Raw genomic sequence first — 19,240 nt, 5'->3', positions numbered from 1 at the left:
AAAGTGGGGATCCAGAATCACCCCAGAGAACAGGGAAAAGGCACCTTTTAGCCTGGTGGGGAGGGAACTCTCAGCAGCCACGAAGCTGCCCAGGGGTTTGAGATGACCTGTGAGTAAAATCTCTGTCCCCAGGGCCCACCCCTGCCAGGGAGATGCTCTCAGAGACCCCGAGGGGTCAGTGCCAGGGCTGTGGTGCACCAAACCCAGACCATCCCACATCCCAACCCCACTGATGCTGAGGCTGCAGCAGTTTGATATCAAGGTCTGAAGCCTTGCTGCATGTTTCCTCATGCATATGCAGAGAGGCCAACATCGATTTGGAAGCTGATGCTGAGAGAGGGAGGAGCTGTTTAATTAACGCCTCTGCTCCCTTCTTGCTGACATTGCATCTCCTGCTCATGGAATTCTGTGTTTTAGCCCCAGCTGGGAAGATGGATTTGAGGTGCACATTAGCTTTTCCGACCTGAGAACATGCCAGCCCTTGCTGCAGTGACATTCCTGTGCACAGGGGGTTTTCACACACCCAGCCACAGGCACAGCTAAAGCCTTCAGAAAATAAACACACGAATTTCTGGGGATTGCTAATGGAAATGCTGTTCAGTCCCAGCAACATAGCTGCCTCTGCTCCACATCTTACTCTGGTGCTTGCCACCCACACATCAGCTGCTCATTTTTACTAGCAAGAGGAGGAGGATTAAACTCAGGAACAGACTTTAATTCTCAATGAATCAATGCTGGAGTCAAAAGCAACACTCTGACTGTTTTCCCAGTGAACCTCAGTTTCTTATAAATTTATCTAATAACTTTCCCAACAAGAAGGTAATGCTCACATATTCTGTATAAACATCACTGCAAGTTCCTTGGTTCTTGATGTCCATAAAAATAGATTCTGAATGAGGAGTAGGAGTTAGAGGAAATTTTTACAATGAATAATTTACAGAAAACTGAGGTGTTTGCTAATTTGTTGTAATATTGGCAAACTATTTTGAGACAGAAATAAAAGGGGGAAAAAGAAATTTTTTAAGCTATAATTTTTTTGTAGAATTAACTTTTTTTCTGTTTTTTTCTTTTTCTTTCTTTTTTTTTTTTTTTTTGCAGAGGCTTACAGACCTTGAAGAGGAAAGGAAGCAATTTTTGGCTCCGTTAAAACAGAATCGTTTGCAATTCCCATCACTCCACCCATCCGAGGCTGACTGACTCCCAGGTCCACATGCTTTCCAAGTGCTCAGCATTTCACTGAATTAAATCCTGCTCCACCACTGCAGTTTTCCAAGCACCAAGGCAGTGGGAAGCTGAGGCTCAGGGTGCACTGGCTGTGCTGTCCTGCTGCCAGGCACTCTGCACAGCCAACCCTGTGCTTCCAGGGAATGCCAGAGCCACTGTGTCCCCACTGCAGGAATGTTCTGGGGATGGACAGCCAGGTACCCTGAATGCCTGAGATGTGCTGGGCACACCTGGATTAGCTGCAAGCCCACCAGGACACACACAGTCCCTGTGGATATCAGTGGATATCCTGGGGAAATCCCCAGGAGGAGCAGGGCAGCTTCCTTCAAACACAACACCGCGCAGCACTTACCCCACAGCTTCACACACACAGCCTCCTGGAGCATGCCAAGCTAGCAGCAGCCTTTGAAAACATCCCTCGAATGTCCCAGCAGTCCCTGGAGGAGCTGTTCCCTCTGCAGAGCGTCGCTGCTTTGAGGGCTCTTTTCCCTCCCAAGGTAAGGAAAGTGAGTGCTGCGGCTGAAGAGGATCACAGCATCCTGAATCCTCTTCAAACTGCTGCTTTTAACTACCCAAATAGCTGCATCAGGATGTAAATATTTTTCTTTTTGCTTTTGTGGTACTTCACTGTTTGCATCTGGCTCGCCACGACTCCACGCCTTCCTCTCCAGGACATTTGCCATTTGCTCTCCTTCTGGGAGGAGGAATAGAGATTTTTCAGAGGTTTAGGCACATTCCTCTCCTTCCTTCACCAGGCTCTTCCTTTGCCAATTGTTTAGTCTCAGCCTGGTGTTAGAGCTCTGCAAAGTTTTATTGGAATCCAGGGTCTGGACATGTCACAGATTATTATCAAATAAATCTCCAAGAAGCTAAAAGCTTGCTCTGTAAGTACTTGTTCCAATGTTGGGCTTATGCTCATGAGCCAAAAACATCTTGCTTTTTTCCCACTGTACAGCATCAGAAATCATAACAATTAGGTATTAATAGGAGTTCTAAAAGACTTCAGGGATCTCCCTAGAGGGTCAGTTCCAGCTGCTCAGGCTGCTGCACCAATTCTCATCCCATGATGTCCTGTGCACCATGACTTATCTTACCTTTACTGAGCAGCATCAGTGATTTTTTCACACTTTCTGCCAAGCCAGGACCTCTCCCCTGGCCAAACCAAACTCAAAGCTCTCTTACCTGGTGTGGAGATGGAACCACAGTCTCCATCTCTACCTGTGAACCTTCTGGGTGTCCTCTCACCCCACATGCAAGGACCAAGGGCAGAAGGTGTCTGATGGTGGCAAGTGTCCCATCCAAGGCTCTCAGTCCCCTTGCAGAGGCACAGTCAGCTGGCCAGAGCAGGGATGCCAGAGCTACTCACTCACCAGGGAGCAAAAGTCTGGCCAACAAAACACTAACCTTCCCCTGTTTGGCCATTTCTGAGAATTCCAAAGAAACGACGGGACATTAGTTACAAAACCTTCACCTACCTGTCTGAACAGCCCATGCTATTCAAGGACAGGCATAGTCTGAAATCACCTGGTCCTTCACTGTTGTCACCAAGTAACATCATGTTCAAACCAAAGTGAGTCTTTCATCATTTCAGGGTCACTTTGTGCTTAACTGCAGTCAGCGAGGTCACCAGTTGTTTCTCACTTTGCATATAAAGCTCTGTTTCTGTCTTTACTTCAAACAGCAGCAGCATAAACATAAAGCACAGAGAATTAGCCACTAATACTGACAATATTTCAGTCCTCAATGGGAGCAGAAAGTCAATACAAGCATTGCCTGAAGGAAACGCAAGACTTTACCCTAAGCAGCACATATTTTATCCTGGGTTTTGTTCCTGTAGGTCTTTAATTAAATGTTCACATCAGTTAGACAAACATCATTTGACTAGTCATTAGCTTCAGACAGAAACACATTTATAACTCCTGGCTGTGCCCTGTGCTCAGCTCGATTGGAAGTCACTGTCACAAGAGCTCTGCCCACTGACCAAGCAGATGTTGCTGAGCTCACCCAAGATGCCACAGCAGATGGACACTTCTTTTTTATAAAAGCAGACATTAATGGATGAAAAACAGGACTGAAGGGAGAATTCCCTACCTCTGCTTAAGTTCATGTTTTCCTGAAATTGCTAAATTTTCACGCCAAATTTCATTTCCAGTCCCACTGTTACCAGAGAGCAGCTCTTGCTTTTAAAACTCACCTTTTAATACCAAATCACAGATATGTTGAAATGCTTCCCCTGGGGAAGGGCAGCTTGCAGGCTGCTCCTGCTCTGCTCTGTAAGGCACTGGTTGATAAATCAAGTTCTACCACAGAGGGTCAGATGAGAATACATTTATTGGTTATAAATTATACAAGTGAACAGCATCAGTTTGGTACAATGGTGTAAGAACAGCATCAGTTTGGTACAATGGTGTAAGAACAGCAGGTTTTGGTGGCTGTGCTTGGCTCTGCTTGGCTGGTGCTCCCCAGCAGTGCTAACCCCAGGGTGCCCCAGCCTTTGCAGGAATGAGCTCCAAGCACCTCCGAGAAAAAGCAAATTTTAGCAACTCAACAGCATTGTCTGGGCATTGAGATTGTTTCAGCTTCAAGGGAACATAATGCTGTGGAGAAGCAGATTTCTGATAATCAGCATGATTAAGGACTTTAATCCAGGATGATTTGGCTTGTCCTTTATAGCCAAGCATGGCAAAACTCCCTGAAAAAGAGACACAAGGAGAGAAGTGACCCTCTGGGTGTGGCAGTTCACTCACCAGCAGCACAGCATGGACTCCTTCCACACATCCTGGAAACTTCTTAGCTCTTCTTTCTTTCCTTGAATTAAAATAACAGAACATAAAGGAGAGAGAAAAGGTGATGGAAGTAGGAATGAGCCTCACTGAGGCTGTAAACTTGCTGCATCACAGATCTGGGGGTGTTTCAACAAGCTAAGCCAGGTACCCAGATGTCAGTACGACGGATTATTGCTTTACTCTTTATTTTTAAATAATATTGGTACTCTGACACTTTTTCATATTTGATTACCTGAAAATGGTTAGGCACTTGGAATCCTTCTTTTATTAGCTTACATCAGTTTCTTCCTGTTATGCCTAAACTATCCCCCATGTTGACTCTGCTCTGGTCCTCTGCTGCCCCAAAGTACAAAGACATTATGTATTCTTCCATTTTAATAATAATGTCTTGTGTTTATATTATGCTTTCCATTGCAAAGACTCCCAAGGCTATTTGCAGCTGGTTGGATCAAGACTATTCCTGTAAACACTTCTAATTTAAATAAGGTTTTGCAAAACCAGGAAACAAGACCCTGAATCCTGATCCCGCTGGGGTCAAGATGATTGGGGGTTTTTTGCATTTTCCCTGGCACAAGCAATGTGCACTTGGGAGAAATGCTCCAGCCTGCCCTGAAACTCAGCCCCCCCAGCACAGAGCAGTCCTGGAGCTGTGAAGTCAAATAGTCCAAATACCTGAACCAGCAGGAGGAAGCTCATGGAGCAGAACAGAATTAGCCAGACTGGAAACCAGGGCAGACACATGGGTGAACACCCTTGCCCTTAGGAAAAGCAAAACAGGGGCAGCTTGTGATCAGCCAGCAGCAGCTTTGTCCCACTGCCAGCCAGCAGCATCCCTCAGAAGGGGCAGGGTGAGGACAAAACCCCAGCCAGTGTCCCCAGGATGCTGCTGGCCCTGCCTGCTGCTCTCTGTGCCCCTGGAGCAGTCGGGGCAGGAGGCTGAACCAAGCTCCCAAAACAGCCAAGAGAATGGCACAGGTGGTTCAGGGAACAAAGTTTGGCAGAACAAACAAACAGAAAGATTCTTTTCTAATCAAAAAATTCCTTTCAGAAGAACTCAGGGCTTTGGCGGAAGAATGAAACAATGAAGTTTCAGGACAAAAACAGAAAAGGAAACCGCAAACTTTTGCTTTTCAAATGATGAAAGAAGAAGAAGCTTCTCAGGAATCAAACACACTGAAGTGAAATCACTGCCCTTGCTGTAAAGACTCTGCTGTCCTCCCCTGGAATGGTCATAGCAAGGAACTTTGAAACTTCAACCAGAAATTGATACGAATTTCAGTAAAGCAGTAGGGGAAAAGTCCCCAACCCCCTGCAACCCACTTCCCCTCCTCCCCTCCAAAAAATAAGAAGCTGGAAATACAGCCAATTTTCCATCTGATCTCTGCATGAGGGCCTGAAATCTGACTCAAGTTAGACAGCTGTTTTCTTTATTTCCTTATCACTCACATTATTCATCCAAACCTGGACTCAATAGCCCCCAGTTCTCCAGCAGGAAACCCAGCATGGATTTTCTGGACCAATAATACCAATGGATTTCCTGCAGCAATCCAAGGTAAAATTGTAGTAAGGACTCTCCCAAATTGTTGATTTCATAATCCTTCCATCCAAACAAAGCAGCTGAACTTTAGGGATGGAATCTTTATCAAATTATTCCTTTTCCTTTTTTTTTTTTTCTGAGAAAAACAAACTCCCTTTAGGATGAAAAAAATTTTTAGCATAGAAGTTCTCATGGGCAAAATGGGGCCAAAATCCTGAAATTACTCTCCTACTCCTTACCATCCCTAAGCCAAGTGGTTTTTATGGCATATTGTGGTGGGAAATTTATATTGATAAGCACTGTATAAGTGTGTAAGTGTGTGCACATTTTTGGCTGGGAAACACACCAGTAATTCTGCTGTGTTTTCCAACATAATAAGAAGCCAAGGAAACATGAAAAGCAATAAAAGGCCAAAGAAACATGATAAAACAAATATATTTACCTGCCTTGTGGAAGATAATAGGCTTTGCTGAACCTAACCTGACAAAAACAGACATTTCAGAGCTGCCCAGCATCTGTGATATTTCCAGAGCACACAAGAACAAGTGATCTGAAAAGAAGAACAGTAATTACTGCATGATTGCAAAATATTTCTTCATTAAGAATCTTCAAGACCTTTAAGCTCCAATTCAGAGAAGTATGTAGAAGCCTGCTTGACTGTAAGAACACGTCTAAATCCCCTTAATTTCAATCCCATGTAACATTTCCCAAGTTTAAACCTCCATTTAAATGATCCTAAATTAAACCTGTGCTTCAACAATCCAAACAAGCCCAAAAGGCTGTGAGTGCAGAGGGACACTGAGTTGCTCTGCAGTCCTGGGACTCTGAAACCACCTACATCCTGGCTCTGATTTTCAATCAATCTTCAATCTGCCTTTGGTCCTCACAGATGTCCTTTCAGCCCCCAGCAAGTTGTACCTGCAGAGAATTGCAGACCAACTGGTTACATTTAGCTGAGTGACTCATTGCAAAATACTCATCCTACCCAGAAAAAACCTGAATGGATAGACATTGCATGGATATATGGCACTTCATGCACATCTAAAACATGTACATACTCATGCAGAAATGCAGATGTAATAACTCAGGAGTGTTCAAGTCTTTGGTCATGAGCTGCTCCGAAATTTCTTGGACTGAAAGCTGTTTTCTGGTTACCTGACCTGCTTCTTCCAGCAGCCAAGAATATCTCTATCAATCTCTGTTGTTCCATGTTTATGTGGCAGCTCAGAAAACCACAAGGAATGTGGGGCAGACACAAACAGAGATGATCCAGACCATTGCCAGGACACAGGCGAGGCAGGAGAGCCAGCAGGCAGGCAGGAATAGTCATTGGCTCACCCAAGAAAAGTCCCACTGGAAAGTCTGGCACACCTATGATTTTCATCTGTCACAAGAGGCAAAAACAATCAGTAAGAATAAACAGAAATGGACTTGTTTCCCAAATGGAAAACTGAATCACTGACTGCCAGGAAGTGGCTGGACACTGGGATGGGTGCATGGGATTGCCAGTGTCACTGCAAGGGCCTTATCTGCTCCATGCTGGAAAATGACTGGTTTATTTAGAAGAAAATGCCAGTTTTCTGGAAAAGCTGTTTCTATCTAATCTGTACAATCCTGGGAGAGAGATGCTGCTTCTCTTATCTGGCCAATGCTTGGGATTTGTATGTGTTTAATCTGTGGCAGATTTCTCCACAGCTCAATTTTGGTTATGAAATTAGGTAATTTTCCTTTCTTTGTCTATTAACCACAGGTTGGTACACGAAATGGAGTCTCAGCAGTTTTCTTACCTCTCTTTTATGGATGTTTGAACACATTCAGTTATTGCACAGGCAGCATTTTCACTGGTGACTGTGCCAAAGTGCTGCCTGCCCACAACTGCTCCTGAACATGCATCCAGCACCACACAGAATACCCCAGCTCTGGTAGACACTGTACCATTTACCTGCAGCAAAAAAACAGAAGTAGGTTATATGGAGAGAGGCTGAGGAGCCTCAGATTATGATCCTGCTCATCCATAAGGGAGTTACAAGCAAGGAAAAAATCTACATTTTAAAAATACCTATAATTTTAAATGTATCATTAGTACAGATGAAGTGACATCATTGATTGTCGGTCAGTGGAAGAAGGAAGCAAAATTGCTCCTCAAAGTGGTATAAAACCGTGAGCAATGAGCTCATCACATCTTCTGTGGATTAGCAAGACACATTTAGGAAGCCAAGAATCCTGAGAGTAAAATGCTTAGTTCAGCCCTAATACATTTTCCTTTCATGTGGGGGAATTTACTGTCACTGGGCAAAGCAAATCTGACCATGGAGCAGGGGAGAGGTGCTGAGACAGCAGATGGTGAATAGAAGTGACATATGCACTTTTTTTGTTTTCCCTGAAAATGTAAATATCCAAACCCAACCATTCCTTCTCGGTAGGCCTATTCCAGTGCCTCAGAGAAGCTGCAGCAGAAGTGGCTCCTGCTCTTCTCCCTTCCTACAGCAAGAGCTCCTTCCCCAGGTTACACACCTCGAGATGTGCCACAGTATTTACTTTAAAAAGCCAAAAGCTCTCTGAGGATCACTGGTGTGACCTCCCAGAATCCTGGGGAACACAACCTCCACCAAGGAGAGCAGCAGCACAGCAAGGTCAGGCTGGGACAACACTGAACCCAGGATACATGAGATTGCAATGTACAGAGCCTTCCAAAGCCTGCAGGCTCCAGGAAGTTCACATCCCATCCATCTGAGACATGCATGTCTCCAGGGGATATAAGGCCAGACTGAATGTGGGAGCCAAGTATTAAAAAGTGGCTTCTGCAAGATGTCAGAGGATGCTGAATGCAATGTGGGGTCAAGGGTAAGGAAAACATGAATGTCCAGGCCATGGGTGGCACAGGGGAGTGGGGGAAGCAAAGACAGACAAAATCTGCCTGTCCTGTCTGTCCCACACTCCTAAGGGTGGGAAGTGTGTGCAAGTCTGGATGCAAGAACAGCAGAGAGCAACGACCCCTGCAAACAGACCACCATGTGAGCCCAGGAAGCAGCTCTGATGTGTGTCCTGTCCTGTCCTGTCCCATCTGCACACTGCAAACCCCTCGAGGAGCAGCACACAGCCCTCTGGGACCTGGGGCACATCACACCTCAGCCAGCTCCCTCAGCCCTCAGGGAAGCTTGGATCAGAAATGTAGAACATCTCTGACTTTTGCATTTCATTCAGCAAAACAAGAACAAAACATGCCCTTCTTCATTTTCCAAATTTTCCGCGCCTGTTAAGATTCAGGGTAAGAATCCTCCTTTAGGCATTAACCTTTATCTTTAGCTAGGAATACATGTGTTCAAATTAAAACTTCCTTAGAAAGCCTCCAGTTTGCATTAAATCCTTAAAAAAGACAGAGAAGCTTTGAGGATACTCCACCTGCCCCACGAGTGCTGCACACACTGTGCTTCCCCAGACCATGCTGCCTCGAGGAACACCTGCTAGCTAATGGCTTTGAATAAATTTTTGACGACGCAGCCAGTGCAGTAGCAAGGAATCTTGGCTGCTTGTATTCCTGAAGGATGCTGTACCAGCTTTGCTTGGCATTTGTTAGCATTAATTATAATTTAGTAGCACGCAGGCATGTAAGCCTGGGCAGTGTCCTTGCAAGAATGATTTCAGTCACCCTTCTCTGTTCAGACAGACATATAAGGCATGTGCAGGGACAGCCTGACAGCTCCAGACCTCTTCAGTAGTGAAATATAGTTATTTTTATCTTTTAGTGCAATGCCAGCAGAGAAAATCAGAAAAACAAATTTGTTTTTTCCCCTGCATCCTTTGTAAACAATGGCTTCTGGTTTGCTTTTTCCTCCCCTTCCTCTGCATTAGAGCAGTGGTGTTAATTCTTCTTCTGAGGTGATAAAAGGCCTTTTTTTTCCCCCTAAGAGCTCAAATCCTTATTTGAATAGAATACGAACTCCCAGTGACTTTAACTGAGTTAATTGTAAGGGAGAACAATGCACTTGCCTCTTCCAAGGGAACTTCCCATTTCCTTCTGCCAAGGCTCATCAAGATTCTGCAGTAACCTTCCTTGGAGATAAAGTTTCCCCTGTTTAACCACTAGTTCAAATGCAGTAAAACACAAAATACCTCAATGAATGCAGATGTCGAGTGGTTTTGTCTGTCTGCCCTGCCAAGGGATTGGATCTGGATCCTTATATACCCAACTGAGGGTGTGCTGGTGATAGCAACCTGCAATTGCACCAGAGACAACTTTAAAAATTGGCTTGTTAACTCACTTTCATCAGCCAAATTACACTGGGTATCAATGCCTGTACATACATGATCCCAAAAGCAAGAATCCTTTACTCAAACTGTGATCCTGATTCACATTTAAATGTTCATTCTTAGGACAGTATTTATGAAAGGGTCATTGCAATGCAGTTTGAAGGACCCTCTGATAAACACTCTGGCTAGAAGCAAGCTGAGGATGGATTTCATATGTTTTGCCTGGCTATAAAATCAAGTTCAGATCTGTACTAGCCTGAAACATTTCTGCAGGATTTAGAGTGGGGTGAATTTACAGTAAATGAGAGGAAAAGCTGGCTCTAGTTTTCCAGATATTCCTGTTAACCAGAATTACTTCCCACTTTGAAACACAGCAGCAATGCTGTACTTTGGAATTCAAAGCTAATCCAAAATAAGCCCTCCCAAGAGCCCTTTTGTTCTGGTTTAAAAGAAAGAAATGGTGGGGAGAGGTGCCATGAATGTGCACCCACATGCTTCTGGTTGAGCATTTTCTTTGAGGCAACATTTGAAGCAGAAAACCAGAACAAAAACCCTTCCCTCCACACGGGTTACAGGATGCTGGGCAGATTCACCTTGGGAATTCCCTACAGCTCCTCCTTACACGGCTGCATGCACATTGTGCAACATCAGGGGCTGTTTGACCCACCAGGGTTGGTACCTGGGGAGCCCCAAATGCCTGGCAGTGGGACTTGGGGTGCTGTGACATGGACATGAGGTGCCGGACATGGATATGGGGCACTGGGACATGGACACAGGGAGCTGGACATGGACATGGGGTGTTGGGCAGCTGCCACCCTTTTAAAGGACTTGGGGCCACAGCTCCAGGGGTGCCCAGGCCACATGTGCTCCATGATTTTAATCCATTCAATCCTGCCCATGCTGCAATTCAAGCTGAGGAAATTATATAAACAGCTCAGTCCAGCTCTGGGATCAAAAAGATGCATGAGCTTTGTAGGGATTCTTCGTTCTATTTCTTTTAAAACTAAATATTTGTTTCTATTTGTCTGGAAGAAAGAATGAGTAAGCTTGGTTCCTTTCCAAGCATCCAGCATGTGGGGTTAAAAAAAGAAGGGGAAACATTCCCACTCATTATGAAATAGTCTAAAAAACAACAACAGGAAAAGAAAAAAAAGCCAATCCCCTAACTTCTGTACTCTGAAAGGCTAAAAACATAACTGCTGAACTAAACAGAGAACCAAAACGCTGATACTGCCAGAATTCAGTTAGGTTAAACCCATCAGTCTGCCTGTCCCAGGTCCAGATGGCTGCTGGCAGCTCATGGCTCTTCCCCCACAGACCCACACGTGTGACCATTTTTCCTGCTATTTAGTAGTAAACAATCTGTTTATAGAACTTGGGCAGCCTTTTTTTATTACTTTTTTTTTTTTTTTTTAAAGGAGGATTAATTACCAGATTGGTGTTTCACAATTCCTGTGATGAGAGAGACCTGGCCATCACCAAGGAGCCTGGTTAGCAGGGAAAGCATTCTGGGGTTGGATTGCTCATGGGTTATGGTTGAATGAATAAATATATCCCATCTTATTTTCAAATCTGGCATTTGTGGATTGATTCCTGAAGTAGCTGCCTAGTCAGGTGAAGCATCATGGGACTCATGGTTAAACCACAAAACACTTTTTTCCTGCCTAACTATTTTAGCTGAGTGAGAAACAGAGTTTCGTAATATGTTTTTTTAACCAAAGGTGTCCTAAAGTCTCACAAAGACAGTGCAAGAGTTTTAGGACAGTCTTTGTACCTCCAAAATAAAATATGTGCTTTGGTGCTCTCCTTTTTTCACAACATCTGATTTTTAGAATGTGATTATCTCAGAAATCTCTTTTTATGGGAACATGAGGAGGTTGAAACATCACAAACTGTCTCAGTGTTGGTCATGAGAGAGCCCTTTTTCATGGCCCTTTGGGGCACAGTGAGTTTAAACAAATATTTACACCATGCCCACACCTGCAGCAGTGTAAGCAGCAGGGATGCACGAGGAGCTGAGCCCAGCCAAGAAATCAGCCCTTTTGTGAGCAGCACTGCAAATCCCTGCTTGAATACAGACACAGCCTGGAAACCCATTCTGACCTGAAATCAGTGAAGAGAGCATGCAAGGTGGACAGACCTGGATTTTAACTATGAGAGAGACAAAGGACATGCTGGGGTAAGAGAAAGACCCCAAGGAATCACTGCCCACCCAGGGCACAGCAAGGCTCACCCCAAAACTCTGTTGAGCTAGAAGAGTTTCTCTCCAGTCCCATGGGGATTGCTGGCCCAGGAGAGAATGGCAAGGCAGGGCTGGACACAGGGCACTGTCCCTGTCCCTCTCTGGTGGATATCTGCCACCACCTGGAAAAGCCAGGCTGCCCTGGGATAGCAGAGGGTGACACACAGCAAGGCTCCTCTGTCGGCACAAAGGGCAGGCAGGGGCAAAGGGAAAAAATGAACTTGAGGGCTTGAGTACAGGAGAGATGGTCTGCAGCCAAGAGTACAGTCTTGAGGGGAAAACAAAGAAATGTCCTTTGAGGTTCTCTTTCTGCTTAGAAAAACACAGCAAATCCTCAAAGCCAAAGAAAATCAGATTTTTTTTGCTTTGTCTGGAAACAAGGGCTGCTTATTACCAAGGTCTGATCCAGGCACTCCGGCTGACCTCAGAGGACTTTGAGTCAGGTGCCAGCATGGCTTAAAACCAGGGATTTTCTCTTCCTTGCCCCATAAGGCTGAGGTACAGCCAGTCACATACCCACTCGTGTCTCCTGGGGCAGCTGGTTCATCCAGAGCTGCTGCAGGAGAGGGAAGCAGCATCCAGCAGACATTTCACCAGGGGCACAGATTCAGGAATTAGAAAGTAATCTCCAGCTTGAACCAGAGCCACAGTCTAAAGAGACCTGCTTCCTCCACTTTACAGCAAAGTTTATTATTATGGTTTCCATTAAAATCTCCCTCTCCCTGGCTGTTTCGTCAATGTCAGTTTAGAATAACTAAGGATAAAGTTAAATCATCTTTTAACTCCTGTTTCCCCAAATTTCAGCATATGCATTTACAAAAAAAAATTGCCCCTATGGCTTTCCTTCATCCTGTGATTCCCACTGCCACCCTCTTTCAGAGAAAAAGTCTCCAAAATAAAAACCTCCAGTACAAGCCTTAGAGCCAAAGCTGCAGCTATAGTACAATTCTTATACTGATTCAAAAGGATCTTCCACAAAATACCCCAACACCCCTTCCTGTCTGTGGGATGCACTTGTGCTGTGCAAAGCAGAAATCCACAAGTTTACACTTGAAAAGAAAAGCTGAACACAAAGATAATTAGGTCTTTGGGTTTTTTCTCCTTCCTCCCCTCTTAAGTGGCTCAGCAGGTAACACCAAGATGCCTGAACCATGGTTTGCTTTCCTTGTGTCACCAAAGCCTTCCAGGGTTTAAAGGTATTCTTTGAAACACCTGGAATCCTGGTTAAAATGGAAAATATAGGTTTGGCTTTCAGAAAGAAAGCAACACCTTCATCATCTTTCTCTCTGCGTTCTACAAAGCTCAGGAAGTCAAAGTTTCTCCAAAGGGTTCCTTCAGGTAACCCATCACCCATCCCTGCCTGCAGAGCAGTAAATGAGGGGAAAACACTTCAATTTGGTGAAATCAGGGGATCTGCATGCCTGGACCTTTACTTCTCTTTACACACAGAGAGCAATAAAGCAAAGCTATTTCGGCCTTGTTCTGTTTTTTCATTAAAACAAAACAAAGCTATCTACAGGATGGAAGAGGGGACAGGCTGTTCTAGAATAATAAATCAAAGCCACACAAAGACCCATCAGCTTAAGCCAGATGCTGCCCTCTAGATTTTAACCAACTCCAGCTGTGTCATAACACAGGACAGCTCGACAAGGGATATATTTTCAGATGATCTGGCCTCTGACTAGAGGAAATGAAAGAAATGCAGCAGAGCTGTATTCGTGGAATATTTTTAGGATGGAGTCCCAAGACATTTGGCTGTTTCATAAGGGTGATTTGCATTGCGTTAGCACATTTCACCCCCCGAAGTCACCATCACAAAAAGAGCTTATCACTACCCCAGATGCTGGGAGCCAGCTTTGGTGCTGTACTGCACTGCCTGCCACCTCCCTGAGGAATGAGAAAGGCATCAGAAAAGGAAAGCAGAGGGTGAAAGAATTAAAAAAAAAAAAATTAAAAAAAACCATAAAAAACCACAGATGTGACCATCTTGAGTGGCCAGGTCATTTGGGAATAGGAGTGCTACAGTACAGTGTGCACAGGAGAAGGCTAAGTGAAGTAATGAAATAAATTGCACCAGGACTGAAAAGATGAAATGTAAAGCACCTATATTGGGGTTTGTGGAGGAAGAGATGGAAATAAGTACTTTGCCACAACAAAGGGCTTGGGAAGAGCTGTGAGAAGGGAAGGTATTAGAAGTTATTCTCTGTGTAAATATTGGAAAGAGTAAGTGGGTTGTTTTCTCTTTACATCAGTGGTGTTTAACAGCTTCCTATTTAGTTCTGTACTTCAGTTCTGTCTCATCAGCTTGTACAAAACCCACTGTAAACACCCAAAATACCTGTGGGTGTGGCTGAGCTGGGCTCCAGGAGAAGCCAAGGAAGAGAAGTCAGCACAGCTGAAGGATGGTTCCTGTGACTCTGCCCTGCAGGGGATAGGTGAGATGCCTGTGCTCAGCCATTGCCAAAACTGAGAGAGAGATGCAGCCTCAGGCAAGAAGCAGTAATCAGGCATGGGCTGCCTGGGACATGGAGCTCAAAGGGAAACAGATGTGTGTGCATCTTCCTCAGCCACTGCCTTGGCCACCGAGGACCTCCTGGCTGCCCCAAGCATGGGAAGCCTTCCTCTCCTTCAGGGTGGTCAATAAACTAGGGGTTCTGCCTTATTTCCCTGCTTAAACCTCTCAATTCTGTATTATTTACCATTCTGGGGTGAACATTTGTGGGCAGAATAAGAAAAATTTGAAGCAACCTAAGCATCTTATGAAAATTCTATGTTTCACCACTTGGCACATCAGGAATTCCACAAGTGCCTGGTGACTTGTGGCACACACAGCACAGGCAAGAAATGAAAACACTGAGTTTATGGTAGATCCCAAATGATGAATTCAAAGTCATTTCAGAGCCCTACCTCAGGACTGGGGGAACATATGTAGCTTTAGATGCTCTTGTGATTAAAGACGAACACAAAGGAGACAAACTCACTTAAACCACAAGGGGTAGAAGTCAGACCTGATAAACAAAATGCCAATCTAGCAATACACAGGAGCTTTTCTTAGTCTTCTATTTTCATTCTTAGGAGTTTCTAGCAAGAGGAACAAGTGAAAATATTTTCAGGTAGAAAGTCTAACTTTCCAGATTAAATGACAGTCATACGAATATGTGTAGAAAACTAACTTGAGCTATTTAAGGTATTTGCACCCCAAAAGTAAGTAATTGTGTTCACAACCTTTTCCAGAGAAAAAGTTCATTTCATTTTATAAATAAGGAACATTCTTCTTTCTTTTTTTTTATTCTTGTTCTCAGTCAAGCCAAATTTTTTCATGTGTTTTTACCAGAAAAAAATGTTCTTTGGAAAAGAAAAACTAAATATACACCAGCAAAAAGCCAGTGTTCAGTGGGTCCTAACCATTTCAAACATTGCTTTGAAAATTTTTGAGAATCTGCTGACACCAGAATGTATAAAACCTGACACTTCTGCCCCTCTGTTACTGTCATTCATCAATCCCCAGTGCACTTCATGTTTTTACCACTGCCTTTAGCCTTCTTGTTTTCTTTTGGAAATGGCTGGATGAAACAAACCCAAGACGTCTTTGGGGTTTTTTTGGTTTTTTTCACCAGGATATTGGCATTTGCAGTTCTGGCTCTTTCAGGTGAAGCAAAAACATCAGACAAAGTGTTAAAAAAGTGTTCTTATGTCTTGGCAATGAGCAGGCTTCCCGGGATAAGCAAAAGCATAAAAAGGACAAGGGAAAGGCAAAAAAGCAGGCAAGAGGTTTCCTGTTCTGGAACATGTGGGAGATAGAGATCTGCACGTACACACATCCATACCTCATTTACAGCCCTCAGAACAGCCCCTCCAGTTCAACCCTGAACTCTCAGCAGCAAAGACTCTCAGAGAAATGTGGTCAAGCAGGCAAAGGAGGGGAGCCTTTTGTGAGGGGTGGGATGTAGAGCGAGTCACGTAACTTGGAGATGAGATTTGGCTGGAATAAACACCGAAAAAAATGCATGTCTGGGGCTCTGACTGCCTGGGAGAGGATGAACAGCACTTGTTCAATATTGTGAGCAATACACAATATTGGTTGCATCAGGTGGAGGATGAGTCCTGGGCAAATGGGTGTCATCTCGTGCTGGGTTTTCTGGTTGTGCTGGATGTCAATCCTGCCTGTATTTTAGCAAAGGGAACCTCTAGGCTGATGAATGTTTTTCTAGAAAAGAGCTCTACTGTGTTTATTGACACGGTGTGTCACACAGCTGATGGACATGGAAGGGCACAGTCCAAACCCTGACCTCACTGATGAAAATCTGGGGTAAGCTAACGAGGGAATGCCATGGAGTACAACTAAAAATTACATATTTTTTCCTTGGGCTTGAAAAAACAAGAGAGTTCCATGCAGTGAGTCAGTCTCCCCCAACTGTTATTCCTCCTATTTAAAAACAACCCCTCTGACATTTTGGTCAACATCTACGTGAGCTGAACTTTCAAAGGGAGTGAGAGAACTGGGAATTTAAAAGTTTCCTGTTCATAATATGGGAACCAAGCAGAAATCCCCACATGTTGCTTTGGTAAGTTTGCCTCTCACAGACTGAATTTTAAACTTCAAAGGACAAAAAAATGCATAGCCCCCATTCAGCCTCCAACCCATCCCAAGAATAAATCACAGCAGGTCAAGGTTTCTTGCTCTCAGTCAGGATACAGCTGCTTTTTCTCTCAAAAAATTTCTCACAACAACTTGACCAGCACTTGGCTGAATGTCCTCTGGCACAAAACCTGCTTTCAGGACAGCTCACCTCATCTTCAGTCAGCATCACTGGTGGGGGAAGAGGAGCAGAAATACCCACACAGCCCACAGGTGCTGAGAAGAGCAGAGAAAGGGCTGCAAAGGATTTGACCACATCTCTGCCACTTTCTCCCAGTTCAAGTTGGTTTCCTTGGACCCCCCATTCCCCACCAGCTCCCTGCAGCTGTCACTCATTCCTTTTTCAGATTTTTTTTTTAAGTTTCCTGTCTCTAACTCAAGTCCAGTAAACACACCCAATCCCCCCACAATGGCAAACATGGCTATTGGGTGAACATCCAGGCATTTTTTTCAGGACCTTGCATTGAGGACAGACTCTGCTGGAGGACTGCTTGTTGCAGGGATAGTTACAAGTCAGGTGTGTGTTTAGCTAACTAGAGTCATATATATTGGGATTTGAACGCCTTTCCTAAATAATGTTATTTAGGAAATGCCATTAAAATTTCAAAAGCATAGGCCATATCTTCATATAAATTAAAACTTTTTATCCACATCTCCTAAGGCAAAAAGAATTTTTTTTTGCGTTTGTGAAGCTCAACAAATTACAGGAGGGATCCTGCCCTGAGGTACAGATCTGCTGATCCTCATGAAACCAAGGTCTGACTCAGACAGCATTTGGCTTGCAGACAAATGTATTCAAGCAAAAATAAGAACTTCCTGCATTTAAATACAGTACATCATCTTATCATCTTTTTTCCCACCCTACATGTTGTCATGGAGGAATCACATCCCAATTCAATTTCTATCTTTGAAATGTCTTTCCCAATTCTCTGTCACTGACTATTGTGTATTTTGTGTTTTCCTGCTGCTGTGTCTTGGATGCACATCAGGTCAGCAGATCCCTCAACACACCCAAACCTCACTCCCTGGGCCAGGAGAAGGGCAAAATTAGGGAAAAACCCTCAGATTTCACATGCCAGGCTGCAAAGTGACGAGCAGCTTGGTTTGCCATCTGGGGACAGTCTGATGCTCAGATTGTCCTAATTCCTGCTGTAAAGCAATCATCTCAGGAAGGATGTGTCTCCTCAGAGTTAATCCCAGCTGCAGAGGACAGAGAGCAGCAAGGGAGCAGGGGAGGAGCAAAGATTTTAGGGTTTTAGGATTGCTCAGACACAGCAATGCCAGCACTGGCTTCACCCACCTGTACTGAGTGGTGCAATCTGCAACCTGGTGCTCTGGCAAATGTTTTAGCTTCTTTCCAATTATTAAAAAAAAATACGTATCTTGTGGCTTTCATTCATGGGCTGATCTGTGGGTAATTTAAGGGATTTAAATAGACAGAAGGGAATTGAAATATATCTGCTGACTTCTGTGTTGTGTGGATGATTAACTCTGAATCACAGACGTTATCAGGAGGAGCAGGCTATGAAACTCAAGTAGCACTTTCCTTATTATTATTATTGGAAATAGTGGTGGTGTTCCTTGTATTGCATCCAGATCTAGGGGCTGGAGGGGTCAGAACTCATGCATGTACAAGAACAAGAAAGCATTCACAGCCTTAGACTGTGAGCTCCACTCTGAAATACTAATTATGCCTTCCTGAGCATTTATCAACCTGGGAAGCAAGAGGGAAAGCTCATTGGGAACGAATGTGAAAGAGAAACAATTTAGAAAATATCTCCAAACTGGGCAAGACTGCAACAAGCACATTCTAGCCTTGTCTTGTTATCTTTGTTTTTCTCCAGGCCTTATCACCACTGAGGAATTTAATCGCAAAAATGACAAGTAGCTGAAAGTATGAATCAGACTGGCATTGAATAAGGAGCCACAGGAAAAAATCTACCTACACAACCTTAGCAAACACAGATATAATGAGTCCCCCAGAGCCTCAGTGCAGGCTTGGGCTGTGTGAGTTTCCCTGCACTGAAATCTCCACCTTTGGATGGGTTGCAGCCTGTGTCACCCCAGGTCAAAAGGGTCCAGGATTTTTAAAGAAAAGTTCAGACACAAGCTCATCCTGGGCTCTTGAATTTTCAGATAATTAAGGTTATTCACTGGTGAACATGATAACAAGCCCCAGCACAGGTGTGCAGCCCTTGAAATAGAGGAGTTGAGCAGTGAACCTGTGCCCAAACACACAAACACCCCAGCAGGGGAAAGACAGAACATGTGCCTGAGCTCACATGGGCATCTCCCCTTTTGTTTGCTGTTGACAAGAAATTTGGACCTCCCCTCCCTAATTGTTTTTTAGAAGACTCTCATAAGGATCAAACTCCTGCCTCAAAGGCACCAGAGAACACCAATATGATGAGCCTCACTGTACCACTCTAGGCACATTTCCCTGAATTCTCCCTGTCAAACCAGAGAGCCCTAGCAAGGGAAAACCCTTCCCTCTGAGCCTCAGCAGACCAAGTACAGAGGTATTTCCCTGCTCCCATTAAAAGCAAGGAATGCTTAATCTA

At 44.3% G+C, this 19,240-nt stretch overlaps 1 protein-coding gene and 1 pseudogene across 5 annotated transcripts in view; both read right to left on the bottom strand.

Annotated features, from left to right (window-relative positions):
* CEMIP (cell migration inducing hyaluronidase 1) overlaps positions 1-19,240 on the bottom strand; it is a 100,731-nt gene that overhangs the window by 52,314 nt on the left and 29,177 nt on the right. Inside the window, exons 1-2 of one of the 4 annotated variants that reach the window (XM_085070479.1) lie at positions 2,700-3,431; positions 1,577-2,500 (exon numbers count right to left, since the gene is read on the bottom strand). The exons of 2 other annotated variants lie outside the window; for them this stretch is intronic. The gene's annotated coding sequence lies outside the window, so the exon portion shown is untranslated. Of the gene's footprint in view, positions 1-1,576; positions 3,432-19,240 lie in introns of those variants that run through there. One more of the 4 variants, XM_085070478.1, reaches the window with a different exon arrangement.
* Positions 3,541-19,240, bottom strand: part of LOC146432662 (cell surface hyaluronidase CEMIP2-like) — a 51,075-nt pseudogene continuing 35,375 nt past the window's right edge. Inside the window, exons 21-24 of the transcript XR_014854321.1 lie at positions 9,661-9,783; positions 7,335-7,489; positions 5,990-6,097; positions 3,541-3,916 (exon numbers count right to left, since the gene is read on the bottom strand). The product of XR_014854321.1 is annotated as a cell surface hyaluronidase CEMIP2-like (transcript). The remainder of the gene's footprint in view (positions 3,917-5,989; positions 6,098-7,334; positions 7,490-9,660; positions 9,784-19,240) is intronic.

The sequence above is a fragment of the Lichenostomus cassidix genome, chromosome 10 (genome assembly GCF_008360975.1).
Source record: "Lichenostomus cassidix isolate B80296 chromosome 10, HeHo_3.0, whole genome shotgun sequence".
NCBI lineage: Eukaryota > Metazoa > Chordata > Aves > Passeriformes > Meliphagidae > Lichenostomus > Lichenostomus cassidix.
This window is presented reverse-complemented; position numbering and strand designations above follow the sequence as displayed.